This window comes from Pongo abelii, chromosome 21, assembly GCF_028885655.2.
Source record: "Pongo abelii isolate AG06213 chromosome 21, NHGRI_mPonAbe1-v2.0_pri, whole genome shotgun sequence".
Lineage (NCBI taxonomy): Eukaryota > Metazoa > Chordata > Mammalia > Primates > Hominidae > Pongo > Pongo abelii.
In genome coordinates, this window is record NC_072006.2 from 55906162 (window position 1) to 55922914 (window position 16753).

Consider the following 16753-nt stretch of genomic DNA (forward strand, 5'->3'; position numbering starts at 1 on the left):
AGACGGAAGCTCAGTCTTGCCTGCTGGAAATGCAAGGGGAAGAAGCATGTGGCTGTCATGGAAGCAGGAGAGGACAGGTAGGGGAGAGTCAGTACAGCAGAGGTGAAACCAAACCCTATCCACGTTGTCTGAACTCCTGAATCCAGCCAAGCCTGGGGTCCACCCTGGAACTTTTCAATAAGAAATTCCTTTTCATTACTTAGACCAGTTGGCGAGGTTGCTAAGTTTAGCAAATAAAAATCCAGGCTTTGGGTTAAATTTGAATTTCAGATGAACAACAATATTTTAGTATATGTGTGTCCCATGCAACATTTGGGACCTACTTACGCTAAAAAAATTATTCATTGTTTAGCTGAAATTCAAATTTAACTGAGTATCCTGTGTTGTATGCAGCGACCCTACTAGTTCGGGCCAGGTTTCTGATTCTTTGAACGCAAGAGAGTCTGAACTGAGGCCCAGTCCCATCCCCTTCAACAAGGGCACAGAAGTGCTACTCCCCCTGCTGCGCTTCACAGAACAGGACCCCCCACTGCCCAACCACAGGGATTAGCCTCGGCCACTCCATCAGCCTCCTTTGTACCTCATTTCTCCTGCTAGCAAGGGTGCTACCCATGGCAGTAAAGAACCGTGGCCACAACTCCTACTGGGGATGGCTACTGTGTGTGAAGGGCTAACCTGTACCCTTTCACCTCCTCCCCACAGCACGATTCTAAGAAGTAGGCAAACTACAGTCCTCATCTTATAGATGAGTAAAGCAGCTCAGAGGCTCTGTGCGACCCACCCAGGGTCCCATAGCTAATAAGAGGTAGGGCTCTGTTTGATACCAAGCCCAGGTTCTAGGAATGACACTTCCAAGCCGGAGGGGATAGGGAAGGAGCTGCCTCTCCACGGAAGCAGGATCCTTCCGAGGAAGCCCTGTGGCCGCCCTCTGGATAGAGGCAAGAGGCCTGGGGAGGTCTGAGTCACTGTGTGGCTAGAGAGCAGGGGTGCTGGGATCAGCAGAAAACCTAGCAGACTCTCTCTCTTAGGGATTTAAAAGGACTGGGCCCAGGGAAAGGGGAAGGACATTGGCCAAGCCATCCTCAGACAGCCTGGGGAGCAGAGGAAGCCGGCAGCTGGCGGGTCACCTGGGGGCAGGTGCCCCACCTCCTGCTTCTCACCTCCTCGGCCTTTCCCAGGCCCCTCTCCTGAAGGCCTGCTCACTCTCAACTCCTGTTTTGCTATTTCACTTTTTGTTTTTTTTTTTTAAAAAGTTCCTTTGTTGTTACCACTTAAAACAATAAATAAATAAAGCAAACCAACAAAGCAGACATCTGGAAAGCTTTGTGGAAAATGGCATCTTGTTCAGAGGACCCGCCCTCCCTGGAGTCAGAACACAAGTGCCCACGGGACTCTCAACTGGCCTCCGAATGCTCTCAGAGGAGAGGTGAGACCCCCTCACCGTTCTCCTACCAAATCCCTGTCTTCCCCTGGGGGTCATGTCCTTCCCAAACACCACCACCCTCATGGGCGTGGCTCTCAGCTCCCATTCTGCACCCTGACCAGGCTCCTGAGCCTCCCTGACTTGCGCCCAGCACATCCCCGACCCTACTCCATCATTTTCCCTCCCACTTGGGTCTCTCTTTTTCATTCTGGCAGCCACGCCCCATCTCGGACTTATGTCTCATTTCTGACCCATCACAAAAGCCTCTGTTCCCCTCACTTCACCTCTTCTCCTTCCACTCCACCTGACCTTTCACCCCACCGCTGCTAAAGTATCTTCTCAAAGTACAGCTCAGATCATAATACCACTTTCCCCTGCTCAACAACCTTCTAGGCCAATGAAGTGGCTCACACCTGTAATTCCAGCGCTTTGGGAGGCCGAGGCGAGTGGGTCACTTGAGGTCAGGAGTTCAAAACCAGCCTGACCAACATGGTGAAACCTCAGCTCTACTAAAAATATAAAAATTAGCTGAAGCGTGGTAGTGCACACCTGTGGTCCTGATTACTTGGGAGGCTGAGGCAGGAGAATCACTTGAACCTGGGAGGTGGAGGTTCCAGTGAGCCGAGATCACGCCACTGCACTCCAGCCTTGACAACAGAGTGAGACTCGGTCTCAAAAAACAAAACAAAACAAAAAAACCTATGGCTTCCTAGTGTCTCCTGAAATAAATACCAGCAGCTCCTCACTGTGATGTTAAACCTTCCTGCAATGGATGCCTTTTGTTTTTATTTTTCCAGTGTTCCTTTTTTCTTCTTTTGGTAACTCCACCCTTAGTGGTTTTCTTGAGGGTCAGGGAATCGCACCTCCCTAACTTTGAGTCCAAGTGTTTTAGGGTCTACCCACAATCCCAGGTCCAGGAGGAGGTCGTGTGACTCAGGCTGGGCCATTGAGTGTGCAGCATTCCCCTGAACAAGGAGTTGGTTCAGGGTTGGCCACATGACCCAGGCCAGGCCAACCACAGCCAACCCTAGGTCCTTGGCTGGAATGGAGAAAGAGGGGCTCTCTCTGTGTTGGTGTCACCAGGCTGAGAAGATACAGGTCAGGAGCTGATGAGGGCCATCAAGCCACCACAAGGGGACAGTCGAGGGGAAGCAAAGCTGTAAGATCAAGAAAGAACTGGTATTTAAAACATCTTTAAGTTCCTGCATACAGCTGTGCCCGAAGCCAGTCCACCCACCCTATTTTTTTAGGTTTAAACTAGTTTGAGATGAGTTTCTGTCACTAGCAGCCAAAGGCATTGTAATGAATATAGTCTCCAATCATGGGTTCCGACTTCCTCTTCTAGCTTTACTCTATTTTCCTGCGTGCATCAGTGCTTCTGAGAAAATGGTCTCTTGAACAGCCAGCGAAACATATCCCACATCTCAGCCTCTGTGCCTTTGGTCCTGCTGCTTCCTTGACCTGAAATACCCTCTTCTTTGTAAATGCTGCTTGACAAAGCTCTAATCCTCCTTTAAGGCCTTTCTCAAGCTGGTCTCTTCCATGAGAATGTCATTGCTGTCATTTTCTTACTTTCTGTCCCCATAATGCTCTCCAAGAACTTACTGCCCTTCCTTGAATCCTGGTCATTTGTATATCTCCTTTCCCTTCTCAGAGTTAGGGACTCAGACGACAAGGAGACATTATTGTTCAGCTTTTCCTAAGCACAATGCATGCATGGAACAGAAACTCAGGAAAAGCATCTTTGTGCTCATGGCCAGCCTGGCGAAGCCTCCCAGGACTCACTCACCTGAGACCTTAATTTTGGGACAGATGTTCTGCCTGCCTGCTTCACATTCGTTTTGTCCCATCTTTTCATACCAGTACCCCAATTTTCCTTTGAAGGACCACTCCATCTTCATCCTCATTTTTTTTCCATCACCCTTTCCTGGTATCCATCCTCATTCTTAAGACTTAGGTAGAGCCCTTCCCTCCCTCTCTCTGGCCCCACAGATGCCATGTGACCCAGACCTGGCCAACCAGGGCACTGCACACTCCTAACCCCAGTGATTGTCTCAGGTTTGGACATGTGATCAAGGCCAGAGATTCAAACATAGAACTTTTGCTGGAACCATTGAGAAGGGGATACTCTGTTGAATGGGATCAGAAAACCAGGGGGATGTGAGCCTGGGCTGCTGGAGCTACCAGGAAAAGAAGTTCTGCCTGAGGGAAAAGAAAAAAAAAAGCAAACATAAAGCAAAACAGAGCCAGGACCTAGAGGCAGATGCTTCATATCACTTGCATCCTAGATCCAGCCATGTCTGAAGCGAGTCCTACTCCGTACTTTTAGATACATGAGTGAATAATTCCTAACGGATTGGGCTTCTGTCACCTGCAACCATGAGTCTCAACTGATACAAGGTCCAAGTCTTTCTGCCCATCCTTATTCCTAATCCAGAGCACATCAGGTGGTCTTTAGTTAGTGATCAGCTGACTAAGGGCAGGACTTATTCTCTGCCTTGTTACTGATCCTTTTCCCTCCACTGCATACCCCAACTCTTACTCAAGCTAAGACCTACCCATCCTTCCAGTCTCAGCTTAACTGTTACTCCTGGAAAGACCTTTCCTGACACTCCCAGAAAAAAATTGGTCTCCCCCTAACACCTGAGCCTCAAAACACCCCAGGTTTTCTTTCTCACAGTTGATGATTCCATAATTGTTGGAGAAATTAAGTTTTCTATGTCTGCCTCTCCCAAACCTGCAAACTTCACCAACCATACATAGTCTCATTTGCTTCTAAATTTTCAGGACCCAGCACAGAGCCTGACATAGTAGGTGCTCAGTAGATGGCTACTGAATTAATAAATGTACTGACACAACTCAGGAATCAAAGAATGTATCTCCCAGGTTTCTCAACTTGAATAAAGTTGGTGGAACCACGTCTCTTACTAGTACCTGGTCCATTAATGGAGGGTTCCAGGAGAACCAGCCGTGGGAGGGCTTGAAGAGAAATTGCCTCTTTGTGCAACTCCACGAGGTATTAGCATATTGAACTTGATCAGAAAGTCCAACACAACTTGCGATTCATTACTGGAGACCTTAGCCACGCCCTGAAGCAAATGTCAAATTTCACACATTTAATGAACTCCATACTTGAAATATGCGGCCTGTAAAATCTGATTTACACTGCTGTTAAAATCCTCAGTGCCTAAAAAGGAATGTGAAAAGTATGTATTTGTGCTAAGAGAAGGGGCTTTTTTTTCCCAAGACATTAATTCACTCCAAGGCATATAAACGTCCCCTAAAGCATCATTTCAATTGCAATATTTCTTTCAGCACCTCAAATTTAGTTACCAACTTTTAAGAAGAGGGGCTGTGTTAGGCTACACACGAATGGAAAAGTGCCACCATGTAATTGTCAATTCTCTGGAAGGTAAGCTGAGTTGACAGCTGAGCTGGGGACAGCCCCGAAGCAGGCAGAGCACAGCTTACCTGGCACTATAATTAAGACCTGCCTTAAGTCAACACCGACGCGGCCACGGTGCCTGGCAAGATGAATTTCTTTTTTCAATTCAGCCACAGCCTTATTTATTTATTGGATGCTAACACCTGGTATTTCTTTCGTCTGGAAGTTCGCAGCTTGCTTTGGCACGTTTTAGGTTCAGTACCGCGGGGTGGCTGAGCTACCTGACAGGGTGACAGGGGGCCTCCCTCTGAGGTGATCCATGGAGCAGAGGCAACACAAACCAACTTCCAAGGACATAGTCTAGACCGAAAAGGGCGCCCTGACCCTCGTTTTCAAGCTTTACTGGCTAGGAGAATTTCGTCCACAGAACCTGCTATCCTGGAGAGTGCAAAGCATAGCTGATCATGAGTGCTTGGCACACGGTCATCCCATCCCGGCTTGCTTCCGGAAAACTAGGGCTTGACTCTGATTGGTCTTTATCCATTTCCTTCTCACCAGTGATTGATCTAGGGGTGGGCGTGTATCCAGTGCTGACCAATGAGATGTGAGAGAATTTCCAGGAAACTCTTTCAAAGCTGATCAAAAGAGACGGCCTAGAAGAGAGCGTCCTCATTTTTCTAAAGTTCCACTGGAGATGCTGAAAGTTACCCTGGTGTGGAACTCAGTGCCTGCACTGGACAAAGTAGAAACTGAAGCTTATAGAGAAGTGATAGTCTTGACCACGCGAGTCCAGTGGCAAAGCCAACATTATTACTGTAGTGGACATGTGTTACTCTTTGACCACCAAGCATCTAAGTCACCCTTTCTCCTGGGGAAAACAAAAACAATCTCTCTGGGGAATCACTTCCTCCCCATGGCAGGCAGTCTTGGAGGAACTGTCAATCAAAATACCCTGCCATGTAACCCAGACTTGGCCCATCAGATTCTCACACGAGGATGTTGACCCTTGAGTGATGCAAGATGGGAGTGATGTGGTGGGGGTGGCGGGATAAAAAACCTGCAGGTGATAAAACAGGCTGCAGGGACCTGGTTGCATGGCATATTAGCCCCTGCTACCTCCCATCTCCGGCATGCCCTCATTCTTGTTCATAGCCAAAGCTCCAGTCTGTGAGCCACTCCACATCCTGGCAACAAATTTCCCCTCCCCGTTTCTTGGCTGAACTTTGCCAGTTCTAATTTTTGTTGTGTACAACCACAGAACTGTAACCGATACGGAACAATAAGTTTATTGTGGCCATGCCAGGCACATCACATACATCACATTTATTTTTCTTTCACAATATCAATTATGGAGTGGGCACACATGCACACAGACATGTACCCATTTTACAGATGAAAAATCTCAGAGTCAGACTGCAATATTTGCCCAGCATTTCATAGTTAATAAACTGCCAACCCTGGAATTGAACTGTATCTTGTTTTGCTTATCTGTGAGATGAGTTTAATTCCACTTAACCTGCAAGGTTAGAGTGAGGATACAAGAAAATACAGGTCCAAGTGCCTGGTACACACTCACATTTGGAACTTCCATGGCTCTCAGAAGTATCTTTTTTGAGAGGCTTTTCCTAGGCCCATGGGAGATTCTCTCAGGAGTTCAAAGAGCTTTCTCATGGATTGATTCACCAAAAGCCCCATCCCCGAACTTGGAGAAAGAAACCAGTCGTACTTGGGGTAACAATGTGGTCTGGAGTTTGAACCATATCCTTGATGTCTCTGGATATGGGCATCCATGATCCCGGGATCTGGAGTCTCTCAACGTGACATATAGTAGGCCCGCTCTGCACACTTATCTCCGAAGGTCAGAGGGTAGCTTGCTGCCTGGCATGGTGGGGACAGACTCAGGGTACATAGAAGACTTCCTACTAGGCAACAATACCCATTTCCTGCCACTCTTCCGCACTGGCTGCCACTGCTCTTCTTCCTGTTCCTGAAACTCTGAACACTTCCTGCCACAGGGCAATTTGCACATGATATTTTCTCTGCCTGGAACACTGCTCCTTGCATCTATGAATCCTGGATCCTCTCATCTTTCAGATTTCAGCTCAAAAGCCAACTCCTCAAGGAGGCCCTCCCTGACCACCAAGTCTAAAAATAGCCTCACATATCCTCCCCACTCCCAACCCCCAACCTCTATCCCAATTGGTCTCCCGGATGGCATCCTGACTTAACTTTATGATAATATTCATCACTGTGCAATGAATTACCATATTTGTTTATTCATTTATTCATTTCACGTCTATTGAACACTCACCATAGGCCATCTTTTTCTAGGCATTCGGAATAGCAAATGAGTCAAAGTCCCTGTCCTCACAGAACTCATTTTAGTGACCAAGACTGAGGCTAAGCGCCTGAGGACAAGTAGAGCAAGCAAGGGGCTAGGAAGTGACAGGGCTACACGTCCAATGGGAGGAGGTCAAGGAAACCTTTATTTTTTTATTTTTTTATTTTTTTTTTGAGACAGAGTCTCGCTATGTCCCCCAGGCTGGAGTGTAGTGGCTCGATCTCCGCTCACTGCAAGCTCCGCCTCCCGTGTTCACACCATTCTCCTGCCTCAGCCTCCTGAGTAGCTGGAACTACAGGCGCCCGCCACCACGCCTGGCTAGTTTTTTGTATTTTTTAGTAGAGACGGAGTTTCACTGTGTTAGCCAGGATTGTCTCAATCTCCTGACCTCGTAATCTGCCCGCCTCAGCCTCCCAAAGTGGAAAACCTCTTTAAGAAGGGACAACTAAACGACGACCTGAAGGCGGCCTGTTTATTTCTCCACTGCCTAATATAGACACTCCACTCAGTAAGAAAGCAGGACCCATGAACATCTAGATCATCACATCCCCAGTGCCTGGAAGCTGCCTAGCATCTAGTAGGTGCTCAATAAATATGCATGCAATGGCTGTCTACTGGTGCTTCCAGACAGTGCTGGGCTCCTCCCGTCCCCCAGGGTGACGACATCTCCACAGTGACTCATGGTTCAAGGCCTCTACCCCATTCTGAGGTTGGCTCTGCTCTTAATTAGAAGGTGGGAACAGCCACAATGACAGCAGCTAGGGAATGTGGCAATTCCCCGGGAAGTGCTATGTCAGGGATGGAGGTGAGGATGGCCCTTGGGAATGATGGGATTCAGATAAATGGAGCATTCATTTGTCATCTGCGTTGGCATTTCTCAACCTCCTGTGACATGCCATAAAAGAATGCAGCTTGCTGGAGAGAAGGGAGGCTGTTGCTTTCACCAGGAGGCTTGAAGTTGAATTAGATTATAGCTTAAAAGAGGCAGCTGCCTCTAAGTCTGCGGACCTGAGCACCGATCCTGGCTCCACCTCTTACAAATTTGTGTGACTTTGAACAAGTCACCACAGCTTTTAAATCCTCATCTACAGAAAAGACAATGAAGGCCGGGGGCGGTGACTCACGCCTGTAATCCCAACACTTTGGGAGGCTGAGGCGGGTGGATCACGAGGTCAGGAGATGGAGACCATCCTGGCCAACATGGCGAAACCCCATCTCGACTAAAAATACAAAAATTATCTGTGCATGGTGACGCATGCCTGCAGTCCCAGCTACTTGGGAGGCTGAGGCAGGAGAATCGCTTGAACCTGGAAGGCGAAGGTAAGCAGTGAGCCGAGATCGCACCACTGCACTCCAGCCTGGGCGACAGAGCAAGACTCCGTTTCAAAAAAAAAAAAAGGAAGAAAAGATAATGAAAATATCCCTCTTTGAAACGATTCTGTAGGTAAAGCATTTTGCCTATAGCCATAGCTGCTGTTGAACCAAGACTCCACAAACCAGACTATGAAGTGATCTGATGCAAATTAAAACCACAACGACATACCAGAACACACCCACCAGAAAGGCTAAAATTAAAAATATTAACAATAATGACAATGAAAAGGCAAGCTATAAGTGGGACAGGGGAATATGCAAATCACTTATCCAACAATATATATAGTCAGAATATATTTTTAAAAACTTCCAAAACTCAAAAGAAAACAACCTAATTCTTACAAATGAGCAAAAGACGTGAACATTTCACCAAAGAAGAAAAGTGGATGGCAAACAAGCACATGAAAAGATGTTCAATATTATCAACTGTTAGGGAAATGATATTTAAAACCATGGTGAGATACCACTGCACATCTGTTAGAATGGCTAGATCAAATACTGACAATGCTAAGCGCAGACAAGGATGTAGAACTGGAACTCTCATACGAATGCAAAAATGGTACAGCCACTCTGGAAAATGGTTTGGCAGGGTTTTAACACCTTTACTGAGATATAAGTTACATGCCACAAAATTCACTCATTTAAAGTATATAATTCAATGGTTTTTAGTGAATTTACAGAGTTGTGCAACCATCACCCCCAAAAGAAACTGCCAGACTGTTTTCTAAAGCAAGCAAACCATTTCACATTCCCACCAGCAGTGCGCGAAGGTTCTGATTTTTCCACATCCCCTCCAACACTGACCCTGTCCTTTTAATTGTAACCATCCTAGTAAGGATAAAGTAGTATCTCACTTTGAGTTTGTTGGCAGTTTCTCATAAAGTGAATCAGGCACTTTCTCCATGATCCCAGTAGGGGTCCCATGGGTGCAAACCTATGCAGAAATGTATCACTATGCATTTAATATTAGCCTACTAGATACACTTTGCTGTATGTATTCTATACTTATATTTTTTTAAACAAAAAGACAACAGGAGAAGAAAAACTAAGAGATTCAGGAAAAATTAAGATGGATGAAATAAGGAATGCAAAAAAAGAAAGGAAGAATAAAATGAAAAGAAATAATGCGTCTGGCCAGAGAGTGCCTAGTGAGATCACAGCTACTGCTCTCACAAGAGGGTGAGTTCACATCTTGTACCTGTTCACTCACCTCTGGCACCCATTTAACTTTAAGTGTATGGTGGCCAGGCGCGGTGGCTCATGCCTTAATTCCAGCACTTTGGGAGGCGAAGGCGGGTGGATCACTTGAGTCCAGGAGTTCCAGACCAGCCTGGCTAACATGGCAAAACCCTGTCACTACTAAAAAATGCAAAAAAAAATTAGCAGGGTGTGGTGGCAAGCACCTGTAATCACAGCTACCTGGGTGGCTGAGGCACAAGAATCACTTGAACCTGGGAAGGAGAGGTTGCAGTGAGCCGAGATAGCACCACTGCACTCCAGCCAGGGTGACAGAGTGAGACTCTGTATCAAGAAAAAAAAAAAAAAGGTATATAGTAAGTAAATGAAGTAATTCAAGGTGAAGTTTCCTTAGAATCCCACGTCTTTCCCCTGTCTAGTGTAGAAACTGCTGTTTGCCCACCTCCTTTTCCCCTCAGAAACAAAACCTCACTTTTCGTCAGCATTCTCATTAAACAGCTACATTTCCCAGCCCCTTCGCAAGCCAGGTGTGGTCATGTGGCCATTTGCCCAAGATGTCAGCACAAGTAATGTGTGGGAACTCTGGGAAGTCTTCATCAAAGGACAGGGCTCCCTCTCTTTGCTCCTTCCTGCTGGCCGGACTTCAGGCATGAAGGCGGGACCTCCAGCAGCCACCCTGGATAAAGAGGATAAGGGCAGCAGCCTCAGGATGGGACAGTGCAGAGCTGAAGAAGCCTTGGTTTCCCAATGACAATCCAGGCCAGCATACCTCTCCTGGACCTCCTAACCCCAGCCTCCTTTGATGTGAGACAGAAAGCACTTTATATCTTATTTAAACTATGTCGTTTGAGAGTTTTCTGCTATAACATATTTTTTCTCACAGATACATCCTCTGTCAAAATTCAACCACAAAATTCGATCATTTTAGGTGCTATGTGGGCCTGGGTCAACCTCACCCTCTCTCGGTATTGTTTTTCTCATCTACAAAATGGAGATAATGACACCTGCCTCATGAAATTGTGAGGTCTAGGTGGGAAAGTACTTTGCAGGTGTAAAAAGCCATCAAAAGGCAAGAGTCATTTTGTTCAGTCAGATTCCTGAATCTTCCAGAATGCTTTTTTTTTTTTTTTTTTTTTGAGACAGAGTCTCGCTCTGTCGCCAGGCTGGAGAGCAGTGGTGTGATCTCAACTTACTGCAACTTCCGCCTCCCGGGTTCAAGCAATTCCCCTGCCTCCACCTCCCGAGTAGGTGGGACCACACCCAGCTAATTTTTTGTATTTTAGTAGAGACAGGGTTTCACCATGTTGGCCAGGATGGTCTCGATCTCCTGACCTCATGATCCGCCCACCTCGGCCTCCCAAAGTGCTGGGATTACACACATGAGCCACCGTGCCCGGCCCAGAATCCACTCTTAAAACTCAAGAACTTAGTGCCAATGAACTGTACACTTAAAAATAGTTGAAATGCTGGGCGCGGTGACTCACGCCTGTAATCCCAGCACTTTGGGAGGCCGAAGAGAGCAGATCACCTGAGGTCAGGAATTCCAGACCAGCCTGGCCAACATGGTGAAACCCCATCTCTACTAAAAGTACAAAAATTAGCCAGGTGTGATGGCGCATGCCTGTAGTCCCAGCTACCTGGGAGTCTGAGGCAGGAGAATCGCTTGAACCCAGGAGGCAGAGGTTGCTGTGAGCCGGGATCGCACCACTGCACTCCAGCCTGGGCGATACAGCAAGACTCCATCTCAAAAACCAAAACAAACAAACAAACAAAAAATAGTTGAAATGGCCTGTAATCCTAGCACTTTAGGAGGCCAGGGCGAGAGGATCACTTGAGGTCAGGAGTTCAAGACCAGCCTAGGCAACATAGCAAGACCCCATCTCTACAAAAAAAAAAAATTAAAAAATTAGCCAGGCACAGTTGCTTGGGCCTGTAGTCCCAGTTACTCGGGGTCCTGAGGCAGGAAGATCGCTTAAGCCCAGGAGTTCAAGGTTACAGTGAGCTATGATTGTGCCACTTTACTCCAGCCTGGGCAACAGAGCGAGATCCCATCACAAAAAAAAAAAAGTTTAAAATAATAAATTGTATGCTATGTATATTTTACCAGAATTATTTTAAAAACCAACTCAAATGTCACAAAGGTTTACTGAGCCCTAACCATGGGCCAGACGCCTGGCTTGCTAAGGATAAGCCAGTTCCTCTCAAGCTGCACCTCTGGATCCTATAAGCAGAAGCCAGTAGTGAAGCCCCCCCGGCCCCGCCCATCCACGTGGGCACCAGCCACCTCCTCCCCCTCAATTCCCTCATGCCTTGTTTTTTGATTTTTTTTTTTTAATTGAATTTTAAGTTCTGGGATACATGTGCAGGACATACAAGTTTGTTTCATAAGTAAACGTGTGCCATGGTGGTTTGCTGCACCTATCAACCCATCACCTAGGTATTAAGCCCTGCATACCTTAACTATATTTTTTTAACACAAGTAAATTCTGCTTTCTATTCTATTAATAAATTTGTTTTAATGTAAAAAGAGAAGTTTTTAATGATTGGCCAGTTCTATGACTTTCATTCTCCCTTCCAGATCCCTGAGTAAATGGATTCTTGAGGAGTCCCTTTGCCTTCTCCTTTGTATGTCCCCTGCCCCACGAGGGGTACATTCTCCAGTCAGGGATGCCCAGGCCAGCCCAGCATACTGGAGGCAGGTTCACCTCCAACTGAGAACCACAGCTGGGGCCACAGGACCCTGGGCAAGTTTGCAAATCCATGAAAGGTGCACAGAAAGATTCAAGGTCGACACCGGGTGCGGTGGCTCACACCTGTAATCCCAGCACTTTGGGAGGCTGAGGCAGGTGGATCACCTGAGGTCAGGCAATCAAGACCAGCCTGGCCAACATGGTGAAAGCTCATCTCTACTACATATACAAAAATTAGCCAGATATGGTGGCACACACCTGTAGTTCCACCTATTCAGGAGGCTGAGGCACAAGAATCTCTTAAACCTGGGAGGCAGAGGTTGCAGTGAGCCAAGATCTCGCTACTGCACACCAGCCTGGGCATCTGGACTGCAGAGTGAGACTCTGTCTCAAAAAAGAAAGATTCAAGGTTGGATATTGCCTCTGCCCCCAAACTTTGAAATCTTCTAAGAACTCTAGCCAGCCAGGTGACTGCAGTGTTTGGGGGAAACAGTAGCATAAACCCATTCTGATGAAGGGCTTTTGAGCTTGGTGGAGACCAGGCCTCCCTCCTCAGCAGCCTCGAGTGATAATGACAGCTACTGTTTCTATATCTGCACTGCTTCCAATGCCATCAGCCTCATGGCTGATCCTCACAAATGGGGTTCCTGCTCCAAAAAACAGGCAAGGAATGGGAGGTCAGAATTTAAGGAATTGGCCCCATCTCACTCACCAGTAAGTGGGGAAACTGGTGTTCAAACCAAGTCTGTGTCCGTCCCAGCTAGGTCCAGGCCACATTGTCCCCAACTCCAGCACAGCCCCCTGAAATGGCCCTGATTCATTTCCACTCCCAGCCTGCTCAGGGCCCAGAAGAAAGGTACTGCTTTCTCTTGGGGTCTTCCCCAAGCGTGAGCAGGCCATTTTAGAGCAAAAGCCTCCACGTCTGCATAAGCCTGGCTCTCAGATTTTTTTCTGGCCTGATTTTCACTAATTCTGTTGGTGATGAGCTGCCTATTAAAATTATGCTAAGTTATGTACATAAAGAGTAGCATCTTAAACTCTAATTATTGGCCACATCTTTGAAGAATTCCTGTGCAATTTCCAGGGTAATCAACTCACCTCTTTCTTTCGGCCTGATTAGCTGTTTGGGCCAATTTAAGCCCCCACCCCCAGCCCCACTCGAATCAACAGGGTTCTGGATGTCGTTAGCTACTCCAATTGCCTTTTTAAAAATCTGTTTCATATAAAAGGACAAATGAGAATGAATATTTGGCCATCTTTAAGACACTAACTACATTCTTTTCCACAGCCTGTTCTCGTTATTCTTTCTTTCTTCAGGAGGAATTTGAACACAGCCTGGGCTCCTGCAGTTCATGACTGCAAAAGGCTTCGCCTTCGAAATTTGACCCAAGTGGGCATATTCGGGAAATGTGGCAGCTTCGAAGAACATGAGCCAGTTAAGTTCTATCTACCTATTCTTCCTCCGCACTCACCTCCCAGTTCTAGGCAGCTGGTTTATGCAGCCTGCTTTCCAGGACTCTCGAAGGAACAGGCACCTCTGCCAAGAGCACCCCAGGCTACAGGGCTGAACAGAGACCCTTCGTATTATTCGCTGGAAAAGCAAGAGGAAACTTCATCCAAGGACTGGCTTCTTCTCTCCTTTATTTACTAGTGTGGTTATGTCAATAAAGTCATGCAGAACCACTGGGCATGGGAGTGGGTTGGTTCCAATGGAAAGGGTTTCACCTGAGCCTCCTCAGACATTGATGCAGAAATGAGAACAGGTGGGAAAGGGTCGGTGAGGCGGGGTAGAAGAGAAGGAGTGAAAAGGGGCCCTCGGACGTGGTTCAGTGTAGAGGGCTAACTTTAATAATGCTTGCTCGTTCTGCAACGGACTCTTTAGTCTGAATGCCAAGGTCTGCAGGCCCTCCCTATCTCCCTGACCTCATCTCCTCCATGCCCCACCCCCTCGGTCTCAGCACTCCAGCCCTGTGCCCCTCCAACATGCCCAGCCTTTCCGACCCCAGGGCCTTTGCACACACTGCAACCACAATGTCACTTCCCCAGGTCTCTCTGAATGATGCTCTGCCTTTGCAAACTTGCCCAGGGTCCTGTGGCCTTAGCCATTGTTCAGAGTTAGAAATGAACCTCCCTCCAGTATGCTAGGCTGGCCTGGGCATCCCTGACTAGAGAACATACCCCTCATGGGGAAGCCCAAGGAGAAAGCAAAGAGACTCCTCAAGAATCCATTGACTGGCCAGGCACAGTGGCTCACGCCTGTAATTCCAACACTTTGGGAGGCCAAGGCAGGCAGATCACTTGAGATCAGGAGTTTGAGACCAGCCTGGCCAACATGATGAAACCCTGCCTCTACTGAAAATACCAAAATTAGCCAGGCATGGTGGCATGCACCTGTAATCCCAGCTACTCGGGAGGTTGAGGCAGAAGAATTGCTTGAACCTGGGAGGCAGAGGTTGCAGTGACCCAAGATCGTGCCACTGCACTCCAGCCTGGGTGACAGTGCAAGACTCCGTCTCAAAAAAAAAAAAAAAAAAGAATCCATTTACTTGGGGATCTTGGAGAATATAATAGAACTGGCCAATTAAAAACTCTTTTTACATTAAATCCACTAATAGAATAGAAAGCAGGATTTCCTTGAGATTAAAAAAAAAAAAAACCCCACAAGGCATGAGAAAATTGAGGGGGAGGGTGTGGCTGGTGCCCACGTGGATGGGTTGGGGGGCTTCACTACCAGCTTCTGCTCTTACAGGGTCCAGAGGTGCACAGCACCCTCCTTCTCATCCCTCTGCTCCGGTGGGCCCATCTCTGACCCCCAGCACCTTCCCCACCTTTATTCTTACCTGATTGTCATCCTCTGCCTAACCCTTAGGCTGCTTTATCTTAGGAAGCTTTCTCTCTACCTGATGTTAGTCTTAATCTGTTTGTCTTTCACACACATACACACACACACACAGTGTAATCACTACGAGGGCAGATACTATGCTTGTCTTGTTCTCTGCCAAGCCTCCAGCCCCAAGAACAGTGCCTAACACATAGGAAGTGCTCAGTAAATATTTGATCAATGAAGGAATAAAAATGTCAGCATATTCCGCACATCTCCTACCCATCCCCCAACACTTTTTCCATTTCTTCTGGACTCTGCAATCTTTCTCAAAGGAAATAAAAAATAGTCCTGGGCTTATCTGGACCTGACCTGATCAAAGAAAAAAAAATGTATTTCTTTTAAATCTCCTGAAAACAAACAGCACAGGCTTAGAACACCAAGTTCTTAATGTGAGCAAACAGAACCTGCTGGCTGAATTCTAAGAAATGAGCCCTGGCTTGGTATCAAGCATAGGTTGTGGGGCCGATGACTTCACATGTGACTCAGTTACCCCAAATTTGAGGGGGAATCCATTTCAAAATCAAAACGTCAACATGGAAAGTGGAGGGTGGCTTTGTTTGGGCATTCCTGCAAGAAGGCAGGCTTTCTGAAAAGATGCTATGTTGTAGATAACTCATCCACAAAAGGGCGGCAGGAGGGATGGGGAGAAACCCCAGGATTGGGTGTATTTTTCGGCTAAGGCTTTGGATGCAAACTGATCCGGGAATGCGTGATCCTCCAAAAATCCACCAGCCCCCAAAGTGCTTGAGTTACCCCTCCGACCACAGCCACATGGAAAATGAAATTAAATCCCACGGAAAGATTTGACTTTTTTAACATTATGCAATGTTTGGGTGAAAAAAGGGGGGTGGGGAGAGGGAGATCAGAAAAAAAACTCATCTTTTTCCCAGAGTTTAGCAGAGCTATTTCTAGCTTTTAATGATACATTTCACCATCACTTCATGGGTAGTTTTGAGAGGCGCGAAGGCGGGACCGGTTCTGTTATGTAACCCATTTAAAGTAGGAAATTAGCAAGTCCTGAATGAATTCTGTCACTGTGCTCCCACTTCTGGAAAATTTGGAGCGACTACAGTTCTATTTTGAGGTGAGCAAATCCATCATTTATAGACCTCCTCACAAATACCGCAGGGCTTCATGTCACCCTGAAAAGTTTCATAACAAAAACACTAAAAGTACTTGGGGTGTTGGTACATTTCGTCTCAAAACCTTATTAGACTGAACACTGAATTGGCAAAGCTTCCTACTTGCCAATTATTCAAAAATGCAAATATCCAAGAGCAAATAAATATTCATCTCTCACCCTCCCTGCTCCTTTTTTTTTCTTTTTTTTTTTTTTTTTAAACTAAGTCCAGCAAAATATTCTGGTCAACAACATGAAAAGAAATGTCTGTTTTTCACGGAGCCTCTGGCCATGAAATAAATTCTGAAGCTATGAAAGCACCGTCTTGAAACTCAGGGC

The 16753-nt window shown here is 46.7% G+C and overlaps 1 long non-coding RNA gene across 1 annotated transcript; it reads left to right on the plus strand.

The window, feature by feature from the left end:
* On the plus strand, positions 1-14092 carry LOC129052251 (uncharacterized). Its single transcript, XR_008517211.1, has 3 exons — positions 1-77; positions 1254-1426; positions 13728-14092. It is a non-coding gene; the product is annotated as an uncharacterized LOC129052251 (long non-coding RNA).
* The last annotated feature ends 2661 nt before the right edge of the window (positions 14093-16753 follow it).